Source organism: Porites lutea, chromosome 1 (assembly GCF_958299795.1).
Source record: "Porites lutea chromosome 1, jaPorLute2.1, whole genome shotgun sequence".
NCBI classification, from domain to species: domain Eukaryota; kingdom Metazoa; phylum Cnidaria; class Anthozoa; order Scleractinia; family Poritidae; genus Porites; species Porites lutea.
In genome coordinates, this window is record NC_133201.1 from 24439271 (window position 1) to 24458383 (window position 19113).

General features: G+C 37.6%; 1 protein-coding gene and 1 pseudogene across 1 annotated transcript in view; one reads left to right on the forward strand and one right to left on the reverse strand.

Annotated features, from left to right (window-relative positions):
* The window catches only part of LOC140926712 (uncharacterized), a 737711-nt gene that overhangs the window by 266877 nt on the left and 451721 nt on the right, over window positions 1–19113 (forward strand). The gene's annotated exons all lie outside the window — the stretch shown is intronic.
* Window positions 4933–9366, reverse strand: LOC140952102 (uncharacterized; annotated as a pseudogene).

Below are 19113 nucleotides of genomic sequence, written 5' to 3' on the forward strand. Positions count from 1 at the left end.
TGCAGGGTGCGTAGCATGAAGCAGGTACCTCATAAGAAGCCTCCATTTTACTGCCCATCAACAAGGCGTGTTTCCTATAAAGTGTATAGCCTCACTTCATTTACTGATGCATTGCATGAACAAACCCTCCTTAAACTAAATGGTACGGCCTGGTACAGTGACCTACAGGAAGTGGAGAAAAGATCTGGCCTTAGCCCTCAGGAGGAACTTCAGGCTACCAAGAACCATAGTTTTTGGAGCACTGTCAGAAATGAGGAGTTGTCAGGGGATCTATTAACCAAACGTCTAACAGCCAAAGCTAGTTTGGAGGTGGGTCAAAGACAAGGACCGACCACTAGGGAGGTAGAGGTAATCTGGTGGCCAGATCTATACTCCACCACAAGGAATGGAAAACTTTCAATAAGATTCTATATTAAAAAAGTAACTGTTTGAAACTTCTTTTTATGAGCAGTTTTTTTGCAGTCTATTCAATATTGATCAAACATTCAGGCAGTGGCTTTAAAGTGAACTTCACTTCCCTGAAATATCTGGGAAGTTGTTTCTCTTCCATTTTTTACCTGCAAAGAGCAGTGTTAATTGTCAAACTTCCTTGTTTGACCTGTACATAGGTTAATTTGGCTTTTTTATTCTTCTCTGCCTCTTTGAAATGTAAGCTTGACATAGATATCATATTATTCACTAAGGTGTAAGTTGAAAAGAGCATAAAACACTAACCTTGGTGTAGTCATTTTTGAAAATAGAACATCAATTTTTTATACCAAAACAATGCAACTTCTTCATGCAACTTTAGTAAAACCACAAAAGCAAATTTTACCTTATATAGACACTAACTAAACAGAGATGCTATTTAAATTAATGCTCTTAACCCATAACCCCTTAGATAAAAGTAAGTAACTAGACCAGAATTATTGTGGGGAAAAGGGGTAAGGGATGAAGTACTCCAGATATGGAAAGCAGGTCACTTTTCCTACATATTGGTGTAACAGTCCGAAATCTACAAGGGGAGAGGTGATAATCCTCTCTAGGGGGTGATGATCCCCCAGGTTAGTGAGAGATGATCATCCTCTCTAGGGGGTGATAATCCCCAGGATATTGAGAGATGATCATCCTCTCTAGGGGGTGATAATCCCCAGGATATTGAGAAGTGATAATCCTCTCTAGGGCTTGATAATCCCCCAAGGTTGTGAGTGGAGGTGATAATCCCTCTTGGGTACTGGAAAGGTGGAAAGACCTCTCTAGATGTCTAATTGCCCGGTTTAAGGAGTAACAAAAGTCTATGGGGCAAAGTTTGACCTGTATGGGAGCACTTTATCCCGAACCCATGTTTATTAATTGCCAACAACTCTCAGTACAGATATCATCACTAATTTAAGTTAGAATTACGTGCCTGCTGCCCGTCAGGAAAAACCCCCAATTATTTTCGAGGGAAACCTGAACCCTCCCGAAAGCAGAGCCAGACACTTAACATGAACCTCGAGGGAGAGAGTTTAGACGAAAATATAATAATACAAGTTGTAAGTAAAAGACAATTAAACTTTTATCAACTTAATAATCAAAATAAGGCCCAAAGTAACTTAGTGCACAAGCATGTTGGGATGCCTGGTAGAAAGATTCCCCTCTGTAGAAACCTGACTTTTTTTTCTGCCATATCTTCTTGATAATTGCCAATTGATTCAAAGTGTAAACAACAAAGATCAGTAGTTCTTATGACTGTGAAAAGTATAAGGAGCTTCTTAAGTTTTAAGCAAGAGAAAAGACCCCATATATAAAACCTTAAGAAAACCAGCAGAGAGAATCAAGCAGTGATAAGGGAGGGTGGGATGGGATTTTGTTCCACGAAGAGAAGAATATGAAGTGCTATTTTTGCTGAGCTAGGCGCGAAAATATAGGCATAAACTGTTCATGTGATAGCGGGCATGCAATTGGCTGAGCGAAACAATTAGTGTGACAGGGATCACATGCAGGAAGTAACCCCTGAAAGGAAGTGAGCTGGTTCCATTACTGGTAAAGGCGGGTTTATGGTCATCACATTAACTTTAATTTATCCTGTTGTATAAATTTGCTTCTACTAAATCATGTTTTTACCTGTGAAAAAATTGAAAAGCCTATATGAATTTTATGTGTATTTCAGTGATTTTGTGCTTAATTTGTAGCAAGTTAATGGTAGTTAACAAATCAGTAGCTGCTTTTACCAGCAAAAAATCAGTTTGTGCTCAACAAAACAGCTTTTAAATCTGTTCAATCTTTGCTGAAAGTAGGGCTTACAGATTAAAATGATACAGTTTAATGAACACTAAGTCTTACTGGTCTACTCTGTGATTGGTTATTTTCTTTTAATACATATGGTGGCTCCTTAAAGAGCCGTTTGTTTTTTGTCACCTGCAGTCAGTGCAATGTCAAACTCCCTGGTTTGACCTGCAGGATTTTATTTTTCCTTCGGTTCTTCACTGGAATTTTAGCTGGACATCAGTGCCATGTCTTTTGCCTGAAAACGTAAACAAGAGCAAACAACATTTCTTTTGAGACAATAACTTATGTGAAGGTGTTGTCCATGGTAAAACTGAAAAAAAAGGTAGAATTCAATCTCATTCTTCCTATCATAAGCATCTTATTGAAAGCTTTGAGACAATTAATTCAGTGAAAAACTGGGTTTCATCACCTCCGCAGTTTCGACGTGCCGCCTGTAAACCTTAAGAGGGAGAGGAAACCCTTAAAATAATATTGTCAAAAGAGTTTCCATTCTTATAACAACTATCTTATTGAAAGCTTTGAAAAAATTAACTCAGCGAAAACTGGGTTCCATCACCTCCGCAGTTTGGGCTTGCCACTTGTAAACCTTAAGAAGGAGAGGAAACCCTTACAATAATATCGTCAAAAGAGTTTCCATTCTAAAAACAACTATCTTATTGAAACCTTTGAAAAAATTAATTCAGCGAAAACTGAGTTCCATCACCTTCACAGTTTGGGCGTGCCGCCTGTAAACCTTAAGAGGGAGAGGAAACCCTTACAATAATATTGTCAAAAGCATTTTCATCACACTAATAAATAGTATCTTATTGAAAGCTTTGAAACAATTCAGGGAAAACTGGGTTCCATAACCTCCCCGGTTTGGGCGTGCCGCCTGTAAACCTTGAGAGGGAGAGAAAACCCTTACAATAATATTGTCAACAGCATTTCCATTCTAATAACAACTATCTCATTGAAAGCTTTGAAAAAATTAATTCAGCGAAAACTGGGCTCCATCACCTCTGCAGTTTGGTCGTGCCGCCTGTAAACCTTAAGAGGGAGAGGAAACCCTTACAATAATATTGTCAACCGCATTTCCATTCTAATAACAAGTATCTTATTGAAAGATTTGAAAAAATTAATTCAGAACAATAGTATTGCCAAAAGCAGTTTCATTCACAATTCAATTCTCATGGAAAATTCACTTAAAATAAGCAGACAATCTACAATGGTGATATTTATACGGATTACTTATTTCCATTGTGTAAAACGATAAAGAAGTCTCTGGCGATGACTCCCCATGTCATGAAAACTCCAATGAAAGTGAGGAATTTCATTGTCTATAGAGTTGTCTATGAAATCAAAGACTGCCAAGATCACACCAATGCCACAACTAGCACAACCTTCCCCAAATAATGGCCGGTTGGGCATTCCAAACCGCTGAATTGGAAAGGTGATATTCCACTGGGTTTCTGATACAGCCTTCAGCAGATTGTCAGCCGATTCATTGATGCTGGTAAGAGGACTCTGTTTTAAGCCATCATCATAGAATGCTTGCTGCTGTGCCATATTTGGGCAAAGGAGACCCCAGTGGTCGCCATTTACGTGGATTGGAGTAAGGGTCCATACAACATCACCAAGATCCATTCTTGAAAGGTAGGGCTTCAACTTTGTTTGTAGAAATTGCACATTTCTGGTTAAAGCCCAGGTTTGTTTAAATGACGGTAGATACAAGGAATGGGAATTTTTTCGCATGGGTTCCTCACTGTACCTCAAACATGCAGCATCAATCAAAAAGCCACTAATGTACCTCTCAACAGCTAAGGTTGAAAGGTCTTCAGCATCAACTATGACATCACCAATTCTAAGGATTTCTTCTTGAGGTTCACTGTCAAAAAGCAAAGCCCTAATAATTTGAATTTGCTGAGGGGTTAATGTGGCGCTTGTAGTTTTCATCCAATATTCCTCTTCTTGAACTCTAAACTTAATGGAGGAATCTTTTGATGCTTTCATCCAAATGCCTAGAGCTCTGCTGTCAAAGACCCCAAGTACTCCAAACTTGACTGCAGTGTCGAAATCCTCATCATCACTGGTTTCTCCAGTTGGGCACCCATCCATCAGTCTATAACCCTTAGAGATTGCTGATTCTGAAGGCCTGACTGGGGACTGCAGAGGATTGTTAAGACGCCCAGGATCAACAACCAGCTCGGTGTCATCGTCTGGAATTTGAATTACAGGGGAAGATTAAGGGTAGCAAGCTGGCCTCTGGAACAATCATTTGCAGCACAGATTCGTAAATCATGAATAAACAAAGGTTCTGATGGTTTAGGAACAAAGGCAGTTTTAGTATCCACAGTGACACTGGACGAAGGGCTGCAACTGGAATTTGAAGGGCTAGTGGCGGGGCTTGATGAGAGGCTTGTGGAAGAGCCGCTGACTGGGCCAGGGTTGCTGGAAGCTGGGCTGCTACCTGGAATGGATTGTGGACTTTGTTGCTGTTCCAGCAAGGATGTAAACTGGTCAAAACTGTAGGAAAGAGCTGCTCCCACAGTGCATGATCATATTGATAGATAGGTAAACAGTCGGGTGATATTACCACTCCTACTAAACCTTTGTCAAATTCATAACAAAGAGCATCCTTGCCAAATATTTTGTTGAACAAGTCATTCATGGTGAAAATCCAGGCCATGTCATCTTTTGACTATATTACACTTCTTTTTTCTTGGACCAACCGCAGCCTCAAAAATGGAATGGTTTACCTGACATACGAAAAAAAAAAACTCTTAGCATTAATTGGCAGAATAAGGGAACCAGTCACAGCTGTTAAAACAACAACAACAAAAGATTTTAACAGACTGTGTTCAATAAGCTCTAAGCTTACTGCAAGTTTTTATGTGGTTAGTTTTCTACTGCTCAAGAGGAAGAATGACAACATATTTATGTTATGTCACCCCATTCCAGGTAGAAAAAGATAAAGTGCATAGTAAAGTTGTCATTGAATATAGTGTATGCTTTTTATGGGAATACACAACTCTCAGTTTTTTACATAACGTTGTCTCAACAAGGTAGAATACATTTGACTACACATCTAAGGGACTGACATAAAAAGAAGTTCCATTATAAATTATAATGTTTCTAGCTGGCAAACATTTTAGAAGATAATCACCATTTTCCATGCTCTCTATAGCCATTCTGAAGCAAAGCCGCAGGAATAGCAACTTTTCAGAAAAGAAATGTTGCAAAATCTGTTGGACTTAATATAATGAAATAAAGTTGATTATTCAAAAGTGCCAACAACTTCAATACCACCAAGAGCATGTGCTATAAAATTCAAGTAGAAATTTAAGTGATGAATTTAAAATTCAAACAATGACTTTTGGTGGGGATCACACGCCATAGACTTTGCCTTTTTCCCCAATGGATTCTAGTTTTCACACAATAAGATACATAATATTCAAGAACATGAACAGTGTAGCTCCCAAAAACTGATATGCCTTGAACAATGACTTCCATACTAACTGTAAATTGGCATTTAAAATTTCGATAAAGACCTTTAGCATCAGGTTTTTCATGCCTGGGACACTGCAAAAAGGTCTCAAATATGAGAACGTCAAGTGGTCTTCTGGTCGCGTTTGCAGTTTGCAGTTCAAGTTTGAATGGCAGGAAGGGCTTACAGCAGTAAGTGACTTACAGCAATGTTTTTGCCACTAACAATAATATTATTGTTCAGCCTAATTACATTTAAAAGCACGCAGCAGCTTTCTACACCACCCTCTGATGTGCTAGTTAGAGCTGGTGATAAACAATAAATGTCTGCCTAAAGTTTAAAATCCAGGCAAAGTGAAACTGCAAATGGGTGACTGCAGCCTGCAGTTTATTGTTTGCAGTATCCCATGAAAAACTGATGCTAAAGGTATTTTTAATACCTATGGATGTTCTCCAACAGGAAATTATTTTGCTAACAATGAAAGATCTTAAGATTAAAGGATATTCAAAACAAGATTTAAAGTTCAAGGATTTTTCATTGACTCAACTTAGATTCAAGAGCTTTTAGGGTGGTAGCTAAAATTCAAGAGCTTTTCATATCTTTATGAACTATGCATCATCTGTGGTATCACAAAACAATGTGAAAATGACATGATGAGCTTCCTAACCTTTCTGTAAAAAGAGTTGTTAGTTTAGTTCTAACAATATTTAAGTAGCAGGTGACAATATTAGTTTCAAGTACTGTAGTGTTTAGATGTATGATAATATAAAAAAATAAAGTACTAAAAAAGTAAAATATAAAACTAACTTGATGTAGCATGACCATGCCTGTCATGGGAAGTAGCCTTTGAATATAACTGACGCTCAGTAATGAGTGTGCTGCCCCAAAGCCTTGATTTGAATACTCCCTCAAGCTGAGGTGGTTTCTAAACAGCATGCTGGTATGTTCAATGGTGATGTGGCCATAATCACCAATGCCCAGGTTGCAGCCAAACACTTCCGTTAAAAGGCACTAAAAGAAAAAAGAGGCATATTTCCATGCGTGTTAAACTGTCAAAATCAACATTGAAGACTGTCCAGTAACTGACGGCGGGTCTAAAATAGAGGTAACTTTTCCACAGGTCAGAGAACAGTTCACCATGATACAGACAAATGAAAAGCATTAAAAGTGTTTGCAAGCCCTATTAACTCTTAACAAAATGCTCTATTAGATAGAGGGGAATCTGTGTGGTTTGGCAATTCATCTATGGAACACTGAGTGACATGTACTTCTTACATGTGGAATCAGTGACCTGCACTTTGTGAATATCTTAAACATTTCAGGAGAGATAAACATTTATTTTTAAGATTATAACAATGTATCTGCCTCATTCTATAATCAAACTTTTAGTATTGTTTAAAAGACCAGCATGAGTGTATTTCCAGGTTCTGATTATACATGACTGCAAATTTTTTGAACGGCTTCAAAATCTCTGATATAGATCTTGTACTATATTTAGATCTGTTTTTTTTTTTATCTAAAAAATTGGATGTGAAGTTTAGCTGTGCCTTTATCAGATGCACACTAATGAAGTATTTGTTTCTTTTGTTTTTTCTTTATGGATTATTAATGAGTTTTTGAATGTCAGTTAAAGTGACTGAAATTATTTTTGAATTTCTCGTCATGCAATGGCTTTTAATTGCTGGTCTCTGGTGAAAGATTTACAAGAAACTCCACTACAGCTGTATTAACCTTCTTGTCTAAATTTATTATTGTAATAGTTTTAGACATTATGCATATTTGCCATTAAGAGGACTTCATTTTCAAATGGTACTTTACACTCTTACTAAAAGTGAATTACCTGACACATACCTGTATGTCAAAAATGTCAATTAAATCTTGCTAATCTTCCACGAAGACACAGTGACTACACTTCAAATAACTTCAGAAATGTCTTTCCAGTCAGTGTAAACCTGAAATCAAAATGAATAATTATACAAAAAGCCCAAATTACAAACTGAAATGAGGTGTTTTAAGTTAAGGGGAAGCTGCCTATCTCAGTTTTTTATAAGAGCATGCAGTGACCTTCCCTTGTGACCTGTGTTTTGTAACTGCCACTTGTTAAAGTTAAGAATTTTGTTCAAAAAAGTAAAATCAGCTTGACTAATTTTAACTTAACGTGTCTGGATTTTGCCCTATATCTTATTTCTCATAAAACTGTCGAATGTGTCTTCCAATTATTTTTTAAAGTAAAAAAAAGACTTGATTATTTGATTACCTTTGAAAATTGGTAGAACACTTCTGCTACATAATCAGATAGGTGAGAAAGATCAGCGTTGTCCACCTTCTGCCTTTTCTTTCCTTGTTTCCCTTAAGCAACCAACCCACCAACACACTTCTCTGACAGCTCCACATATCTTTCCTCGATTTCACGTAGCCTACCCCGCCAGAATTCCAGTCTTCTTTGAACTTCTTTTCCAGTTTCTAAGGAAAACAGGTTAGGTAGTCACATCACGAAGTGTAAGGGGTATTCTTTTTAACCCTTTAAGCCCTAATATACAGGTACAAATTCTCCAAAGTGATCTACATACATTTCCTTTAAGCATTAGTTGAGAGAATTTAATGAATGATAAAGGCATTTTCTCTTTAGTGATCATTTTATTAAGTCTCATAACCTTATCTCTTGATAATGTATGGATAATGTTGGGAGAAATTTTATGTTGATCACTATTGGGACTTAAACGGTTAAGGGAGGACTATTATGCAAGAACACAAACCACTGGGTGTCCTTTACATGCTAACATGTACCTAAACCTGTGAGGGTAATAGTCTCCTGCTTTGAACCAAAGTCTCTGGTGAATGTGTCTGAAATAGCCATGTCCTGATAGTACTAAAACAAATTATTAAAAATTCATTGAATATTTTAAACAGAAACCATTTTTTTCAGTGTATGTTTCTACGTACTACACAAAGAATATTATTGTGTGTTGCATTGGTTTAAGTGAAACATTCAAATCATGTAATATATCCTGAGCCATACCTTGATTCTATGATTGCAAAATGTGACTTTATTGAGGAGTGCCTCTTAAGCACTTTCTGGATCAGCAAAATTTGACTTCAACTTGTCATGAGGCAATTAAGGAGTTTCAATGTTTGTGAGGAACTCACGTTCAGTAGAACCTTCAGGAAAAATAGTACAGAAAGAAACAAACAGGATTTAAATTCCCCTCCTTAATGACATCTTCATTACAAACCAGTGTTACAGTTTTCGCATTAAGGATCAAGGTATTGTACAAATGAAACTCATGCAGCTGCTACAGCACGGAAGTAAAAGCCCTGAAGTGGATAAAGAGAATGAAAGCAATCATGACAAAAATGAAACAAGATAGAAGGTACCTGAAAATGAAGACACCCGGATGTTGTGCTTTTCAACAGCAGTTTCTTGGCCCTCCTTCATCTTCACCGTTATTCTGCTGCTAAAATTCTCAGGGCCATAATTTGCCAATTCGGCATTACATTCATCAAGTGAACCCACTTTGTTGTACGAAAACAAACCCAATGATGACAACAGCTCTTCAGTATTTCTAAGTTCGCAGTGAAGGGTGCAGACATTAATCAAGAAGGAACTCTAAGTCATCACGGATGCCTTTGAAACTATAAAAAAGAAGATCCATTATTTTGTTAGTTGTGGGGGATATCTCCCCTGAAGTGGTACTTCACAGGTTTATAGATTTCAAACTCAAGTATTATACTCGACAGGTTTTCAGTCTTTTATGACAGTGCCCCTACAACATTGATGCACCTACAGTAAAGGAAGACTGTGATATATTATGAAAAAATAATATGTGCTCTCTAGGAAAACAAGACAAGGATAACTTCCAACATTTTATAAGGAGCATTAAACACCACGTTTGTCCAAAAAAATGCTTTTTTGGATTCTTTTCCATGCAGTGGAACGTCCCCTTAAAGGCAAGGCTTAATTTACAAAATATTATTGCTAAAATGAGGTCTATATAAAAAGTTAGTCTTTTACAGAAAACATACTTATTAAGCTATAAATGCTGGGATGAAGAGATTCACTCACTATACCAGGGAATTTATTTTTTTGAATAGAGGTTAACCGTATTGAGATAACCTTGTTTTGAACGCCTTTTATAATTAGAAGTTACTGTGAATACAAATGCTGAAATTGGAGTTGCTAAAACGAGGGTAAGGGTAACACCAAGGGTAAGGGTAAGGGTAAGGGTGGGGGTGGGGGTGAGGATAGGGTGAAAGCGTATGGAAACATAACTGTATCGATGATCATGCAGCGATCATTCATCCGTTGCTCTTACTGGTTTTGTTCAGCACAAAAAAGAAATTTTCTCACAGAAATTGCGTTCTTCTGCGGACAAAGCCTGGAGAAAAAAAAATCGGTCCAAGAGTTGAGGAAGTCCGGAAATCAATAAAAATTTGTCTACTGCTCTCCCTCCCTTGGTCTGACCTCAGAGTTCTCATATTACTCTATCGTATGGTGATCACGTGAAATTTCACCAGGACGTGAATTTACTTCCAGCCTTTGCCCACTTTGTTTGGTAATAGCCGCTAACATGGAACCAAGACAAACTTCACTTTACGAGGTAAAGATACTTTTAAACTGATCCTATGACATTTTCTATTCGCTGTATTTAATTCTGCGGCATGCTTTTATTAATTTAAGCTCCCGCGAAATCTGCAGTTACCGAGGAATGTCCTGCCTGACCACCAAACATTACCGTGTAGCATGAAAATTTCGCGGGTTCTAATTTTTGCGAATTTTGCGGATTGACCTCGATCCGCAAAAATTAGTTCCCGCGAAAAAAAAACCCTGCAAAATAAAACGCCGCAAAAATTAACTCCCTTCAGTCAAATTAAAAAACTATGCTTTTAATGGACTTGTTGTGTATGGTAGGGATAGGCTTTTGTTTTGTTTTGCTGTTGTTCAGTCCCTTTGTGCAGTAAGATTACAGTCATTACTGTATTATTCTCCATTAAATATGTAAGTAAAGTGAACTTTGACTCAACATACCGTAAAGTATAAAGAAGACAATTTTTTTTGGGGGGGGGGGGGGGGTGGGGGAGAAATTTTGGATGAAAATCTAAATTTGAATTCCCACAACAATTCTCACCCCCACCCTCACCCTCACCCCCACCCCCACCCTTACCCTTACCCTTACCCTTACCCTCACCCTTGGTGTTACCCTTACCCTCGTTTTAGCAACGCCGTGCTGAAATTCATGAAAAATCAAGGGCTGCATGCCTCAACAAGTATCATCGGAGAATTCTTAGTAAACCCAAACTATAACTAAATTACCCTCCAATATTGGCCTTGGACATGCTAAAGTGTTCCAAACAAACTGTATGCGGACCAAGATCGCAATGACATCCCTATAGCTAATATGCTATGTAAAGTAACAATAAAAATAGCAATTATTCATAGCTAGTTATTAATAAGAAATTTTACTCAGCAAAACTGAAAAACTAATAGTACTATATTGGTAAGTTGGTCATTGGTAAGGTCAAAACCTGCATAGTAGAATTTATTGACTCAGAGATTTTGAATATATCCACATACCCTCAATGCTTTGCAGATAAAGCAACACTCTACTTCAGTTCCTCGTTTGCCAAGTTGAAAGTTCACTTTCCCTGTTTTTTCCAGCAAAAGAAAGAGGGCCTTCAGGTCAATTAAAAGTATAACTGTAGATATAAAGTTTAAAAAAGAGGTAAATGCATGCAGGCATTTGGATTGAAAATTATCGTACTAAAAAATACCTTATTAATTATTATGTGAAACTTAAGCCTTAAATCTACAGCATAATGCACTACTCCATCCACTGTGATTCCACTCTTCTTTAGTGCATCCTTTTGTTTGTTGATGTTTAATCAGCTTTTTTAGGTTTTCCCTAATAATAATAAAAAGTAAAGTTACTGGTAAACTGAAGTTATTACTAAAGTGGGAAAAAAAAAAGGAAAAAGAATACCATACTGCTAGTCTAGTCTGCGGCAGATAGTTCTTAAGGGTTGAAAACATAAGGTCGGGTTTGAATGGCCCACTAATAAATTAAGACCTTTGCGGTAAAATTTTCAAATGATGATCGTTTACTGGGGCTTTTAGGCCTCATACAATAAATTTGTTATAAATCCAAAAATTATTTCAGCTTGCATGTATAACTGGTCGACAACCAAAAATTACATAGTCAAAAAGGTACAATAAAAATTTTCACTTACAAAACTAGTTATTTTGGAAACAAATAACTATTTGACTAATGAATCAAATTTAAATACAACATACGTGTCTTAATTAGCAATAGCTAAAGGGCAAACTGATTTGCAGCTCTGATTAGACAGGAATGGTGTGTCTTTGGGGACTACACCCATTAGGACCTGACTGCGCCCTACAAATGAGAGGAAACAACAAAAAAAGGCATTTCAAAAGTTTAAGCACCATTTCATCACCTAGAGTTCAAAGTGTTTGGTTATGTTTACCCTGCCACTTTGATGTTACCCCCCCTCAAACTTAATACAGACACCTCTATTTAATGGATAATTTTGTCGCAACAAAAAGCTCAAGGCATGTGTTTTCTCTAAAATTTACTCCCTAATACAGACAACAATAATATGGACAACAAGTTTTAAACTCCCTGACATATTATATACCCTGCTTTAAATTATTTTATCTCTGCACTGCCTATGACTGAATATCTTTCAAGTGAAAATTATGGATAAGGAATGGTAAATGTTTAAGAATACTGACGAAAAAGGTTATTTCAGTCCAAGACTACACCCATGATAAAAGATCACAGGGTTTCGTTAGGATGAACTTGTTTCAGTTACAGTTAAGAAATAATTTGGACACTATTGTATGTCCCTTGGTGTCATAATTTTAAACCCAGTTTCACTGTTGATTTTGTTTCTATGTTTTTCTTTCTTAAGTGCAACACAGTTGTTGCAAAATACAATAAAGGAATCTGGAAATAAGGTACACTGTATTTACTAAAGATTGTGTTCTCACCTGCAAATGGCCTACCATCAAGTTTGAGGCTTAGGTCAATTATTTCTTTCTGCACACCATGATATCTCAACTCTCTGATAATCCATGTTAGGGCACTTTAAAGAGAAACTTCATAACCAGGAAAATCTTGTATTTGAGTGATGTCAAAGAGGCTTCGAACTTTATCAAACAGCATAGACCGAAGTTCCTTTATGTTGCTTTTGGAAAGCAAGATTGGTGTGTGTGATGAGTTCTAAAAGAAAACAAAAAAAGATCAAAGGTACTGACACAGTACCCCTGCCTCCCTCCACAGAAATAGCCAATTTTTCTTACACCCCTCAGAAATATTCCAAAGATCAAAGGTACCGTCACAGTCAATCCCCTCGCAAATGACTTTCAAAGCCCCCCCCCCTCCCCATCAGAAAATCTTGTCCATAATGGGGGGGGAATGGGAGTAGATATCACTACTAGGGCTATGTGTGTGAAAACCATGTGAAAACGGTGTGAAAAGTGTGTGAAAAAAAGGAACCATGTGAAATCAACGTTGGCAAAAATACAAGTTCACCACATCAGCATTTCACATGCATGTGAACTTTTTGACATGCGTGTGAAATTTTGTAATACATGTGAAAAATTTTTGTCATATGTGTGAACTTTTTTTCCATGCAGTTTATTACATGTGAAATCTTTTCACACATGTGAAACAATTTTGTTATGCATGTGAATTTCAAATTTCACATGCATAATAGATGCTATGTATATGAAATTTATCACATGCATGTGAACACTTTTAGGCATGTCAGAGTGAGCATGTGAATTTTTTTCAGGGTTTGTTAAATGCAACCACTATGAACCATATTTTTATGAAAATGCCATGAATTTCTAGTGAATACCCCATGAAAGTCATTTCATGACCCATGAAAACTGAAAAATTAAATTTCATGCCTTTATTTCTGGCCATGAATTTTCTATGAAAGGAGCTCCTTGGTCTCATGGGCCATTGATAATCCAAGAAAAACACCACATCTAGCATTCTATGGCTCATGGCTGATAAATATCAAACTAACTTGACTATGAGGGTCATGAATTTTTGAAGAATAAGATTTGATAAGTTGTTAACCTAGAAAATTGACCATACTATAATGCATCAGACCTTTAAGGCAAGTGATCTCAACAAACGTGCTGTTACAAATCATCATCATCATCACCATTAAAGGCGAACCCCAATATACCAAAGTGCCAAGCCCCAGAAGGGCCCTCACGTAAAGCAGTGGACTGGAATTAATGTTCAAAGCTCTTTTCATGATCTAGCTTGCAACCAGATCTCTCAGTCAATAACTGTATTGATTATTAGTAAATACACAAGCCGGCGACCAGAGTTCTGCCGGCTACTCAACTGTATATCGCCGGCTACACTGGTCATAACAATTAGCTCGTGACAAACAATCTTGATTGTCACAGCCGCCTGCTTTTCCAGAGTTGGCGCCTACGTCAAAACATTTTGAGACCCCTGAATACACTGTACATTCTTCATTAGATTTGGCTTGATGAAAATCTATCGAGTATCCAATCCAAATGTGCACCTTTACAAATATCATTATGGTCTTCATTATTTGCTAGAATATGCTACATAAATTTATTTATTTTATCAACTGTCTCATCTAAATATGTGTGTTGTGTATCTTACCACTTGGTTTCCACCCAGAAAGATGTGTACCAAGATTTTTGTCAAGTGGGGAGGGCTAAATCCTGAGAATTAAACCATTCTTTCAACAGATCTTCATTGAGGACAAAACGGACTTAATTTTATTACTCCATTGAAAAAAAACTAACTTTGCCAATATATACGACATATGTAACTACACTTTATGAATGTTTTGTTTCTTACTGTAACGTTCCTCGTTGTAAAGTTTAAAGTCCACTTGAACATGCGAACAGTTCCTTGCATTGCTTTGCATGCTTTTTGAGTTTTCTTTTGATACCGTTCGTTCAACTAATGATTCCTTGAAGCCAATAACTGGCATGCTCTTGATTTGCTTAAGTTGTCTTTGGTTCAATCAGCTTTCCGTACCTGAGCTTGTCCAGCATGAACAACGTCCACAACACGTACAACTTTGATTCATGTAGTGAAGTCCAGCATTTCCTTAAATCCTCAAAGGTTTCCCAACTTGAAAGAACAATGTTAAGTTTTTTTCTTGCTTCTAACACTTCAAATGCGCTGGAATATTCTAATCAATGCTGAAAATAACCGCTTTTTCGACTCAAAGGAGTGCACTTTCCTTTCTCCATCGCAAGATTAGCCGCCATGTTTGTTGTTTCCCAGGCTTCCCCATGATTTTAGCACATGCGCGATTTGATTTACGATGTCACGTGGGGCTTTTGAACCAATAGAAAACTGTAAAATGAAGTTCCGTTGAATAGTTCAAATTCACGCGGACTTCACAAGCAACACAGCGTTGCAAACAGAATAGTTTCGTTACTTTCGGATAAATAGAAAGACTGTCTTTCAATAATACGCATGTTATTTTCGAGAGAAAGTGATCAATTGCGAAATTCTTCACATAAAGCATGTTTCCAAGTCAGCAACTCAGCTGGATTATTGCACAAAGGTATGTTCTTGTTATCGTGGTTCGTTAACATAAGCTTACTTTGGTTTTCCAATAACTTTACGTAAGCTTAAACCTTCAAAGATACATCTTAAATTTAAGGTGCATGTACAGATATGCCATTGATTGATTCCTTTTTGTTTACTGCAGAAAAAACTGTACTCTTTGTTGCAAATCGTCAACGGAATACTCTGAAAATTTTATGTTCTGGCGCTAGTAGGCAGACTTGTCAAGATCAATGTTAAATAAAAAAGGAGAAGAAATAGCATAAGTTTCCGATGTGCATGTAATGTCTACTACAATTTGGAAGCAATTAAGTTTCCAGTTAATTTATAATGACTTCAGAGTTGAACTAAACCTATAAAATTTGAGTAGGTTTGTTTATTTGAGCTTCGATTCATAATATTCATACATCTGCAATAAGGTCAAAAATAAAAGGCACCTCTATCTAGTCTGATGTGTGAACCTCCAGTTCAGAAAGCTGTTCAGCGACTTGTAAAGAAGCAGTCATTTAGCATTATGTTTTTCCATATACATGCTTGTATTATTCAAAGATGCTTATTTAATTTACTTTGTCTTTTCACTGACATTAAGTGCTAGATTGCTTTTCTGTAACTTAGTATATACATTTGTATGCCTTAATAAGTGGAAATTGCAAATTGGCCACCATGTCATTTACTATCATAATTATTACAATGTATAAGAAACATTTCTAACCAAAAATTAGTATATTATTAGTCATTTTATTGATGTAGAAATTAAAGGTATAAAAACTGAGCATGATATTAAAAAGTTTTGTTTTTATTGTCTGTCGCATAGTTGGGTTGTTTACGCTCGCAGGGTAGTGAAATTCCATAGCCATTCATGATCTCCGATCACTGAGGATTTACATGTGAAAGCTCATGTGAAACCCCATGTGAAGTGTATGTGAAATAATGTGTGAATTACTAGATGTTTTGCCATTCAGTGAGGATTAAGTACATGTGAAAGCCTATGTGAAACCTCATGTGAAGTGTATGAAAATATGTGTGAATTTAAATGAGGATTGACATGTGAAAGCCTGTGTGAAACCCCATGTGAAGTGTATGTGAAAATGTGTGTGAAAGGGTTGACATCGTTTCACACCCTTTTCACATATATTTCACTATGCAAAATTTCACATGCATGTGAAATATGTGTGTGAAATGCATGTGAAAAGTGTGTGAAAAACGTGTGAAAAACATGTGAAATGAGTGTGAAAATAGGACATTTTTCACACGTTTTTCACATGGTGTTTCACATACATACTCCTAGTAGTGTATTTGAATGGCATAGACCACAATTCATTTAAGGAGGATTACCTGATAGTTCTAGCAAGCTTATGTATCGGTCAAATCGAAGCTTCAACATGCCTTTGCCGTCCCGGGGAGGAGGGAATTTGATTATCAGAGTCTTCCAGGGGGTGGGGAATTTGATCCCCATGCTTTAGGGGTGGGGAATTTGAACTGCACCCTCGATTTCATGTAAAATCTTTGGCGTGGCGACCTATCATGGGGGACGTGGTGTTAGAGGATTTTCGTGGAAAAGATTGTGCCTTTGTGGCCAATTGTTTATGAGGAAAGGGCTTAAACAAGCTTTGTGTCGTATTTGAAGTATTTAAATTTTAAAATTTTTAATATTTGATTCAGGCTTTGAATGTATGAATGTATTTTATTGTTGAGTTCACAATGAAATACAACACCTATACCGGCGACTCAATACAACAACATAAAATAAAATAAAATAAAAAGCTCAGGTCAACTACTTTGACCTACTGTAAGTATGTTAATTAATAAGATGAGCGATAATGCATGTCAGTGAAATGGTCATGATGTAGTAATCTCAATAGGTGGGATCTTATTTTTTACAACGCTTCGTATGTTGCATGACGAAGAAAAGCTGAGCATTCAGTGACTTTGTAGCAGCGATTTCCGCCGCTTTGCGCGCACGAGACTTCTGTTCGTAGTTAATACGCTAACCGTGCTTCTCAGTCTTTGTTATATTTATAAAGATTTTGTTCCGCAACTGAAGGTGTTTCTGCCGTCCTTCTGTCATTTTTGTGCCCGTGAAATGTCCCTGGGGTGGGGGCATTTGATCACCTGAATGGACCCTAGTGTGGGGCATTTGAACGGCATTTTGGCCCGGTTAGGGGGGAATTTGAACAATAATTCTCAAAAAAGTCAAATGCCCGGGGGGTTGCCCGGGGGGGCATGTTGAAGCTTCGATTTGACCGATACATTAAAGGAAACAACAGCAACAACAACAACACAAAAAATAGTCGGTGGCTAACTCACCCCGCTTTTTCCAAGTCGAGTCTGATTTAAGATCATCTGCCAGGAATCGTCAAATATTGTTGATTCCAGCTTACAAAGAAGCAACATCCAATCTGGCACAGAAATCATTTGTACACGCTGGTTCCACAGCTCCTCAGGTATGAGCTCACAGAATGCCTTTCGAACTCCCAGCTCGTTTGCTACTTCACTAAACACATGCCAAATGATCATGAGCTCCTTCCCATTGATCCCATTGAAAGTTTTCTTACGCTGAAACAGGCAGCTTTGTGCAACAACTTAACGTCCCCCAAGGTTTCTCCCTGCTCTAAACTTCGACGCTTCCCATTACGTACAGCTTCCACCTTGTGTCTGATCTTTCTCTTCTTATACGCAAAGCCAAACTTTCCATTTAATAATGAAGAAATTGATGATACAGATCCGACAGATTGCGAGGAGTCGTCACAGGAACTTGAACAAGACGTGTCAACATGGTCAAGGGGGATTTCAAATCTTGGCGGGCTTTGTCTTCGTAGAGTGGAGCATTTTGGCGGGCTTCCCAGAAAGCTGCTTTCTAAAGATAATTTCTCCCCTTTCGATTCTTGGGGAGTTTATCCTTCATCACTTTTAGAATCTCTGTTTGTACTAACGCAGCATAAATCCTGAGCGGGTCTGTTATCGATGTCCGATTATTTCAAAACATGCCCGTTGATAGTCGTCTTCAGCGACAAGAAGGCTTCTGATCGAAGAAATTCCGATTCTGATGGGTTCCTAAGGACTACATTACAGGCAACTACTGCAAATGTACTTCCAACGTAAACTTGATCCGAGAATTTTTGCCCATAGCTTATTGAACCACTGGCTTGAGACAGGGCAGCCATTTTCATCGTGCAGATCGGCAAAATTAACATGAAGAAATTCATCGGGAAATAGCTGAAAGAAAGAGCCCTCACTGAATTTTCTCGGCTGCTTGCCACACAAACGATCATTTAACGCGTACCATGTCTTTTCTAGATCTAACGATCGAGAAAAAACTCGAAATAACATGGTAGTTACGAAAATCAACGCAAGAAGGGCATCGTGAAACACTGCGTGAAAGCTTGCCTCCGCAAGTGACTCGATCTTCCTGAGAGTAAGCTTATACGAATTCATATCTGACGCCAATTCAAGTTTCTACCAAAAAAAGCCTGATCCAATTTATCTCTGCAACAAATGAACTAAATAAGTCTGCTTCTTCTTCTCCACAGCATCAACAAGGAATTGACAGATCCGGATCAATGTACACACTTCACGTGTGCAAAGGAATGTGTGCAAATTAATTACCGCATTGAGCGCCTCACCGCAAAGCTCGTTCGTTACCATGGAAAAGGGGTCTCCTGGTGTGAGCAATAAAATCGGGCCTCTAACTTATGATGAATTAAGTCAAGTGTTACAGGAGGTAGAAGGGTGTCCAGCAAAAACTGTGATACCTGCAATTTCTGCGATTCTCCAGAAATTGCGAACATATTGGAGAAATCG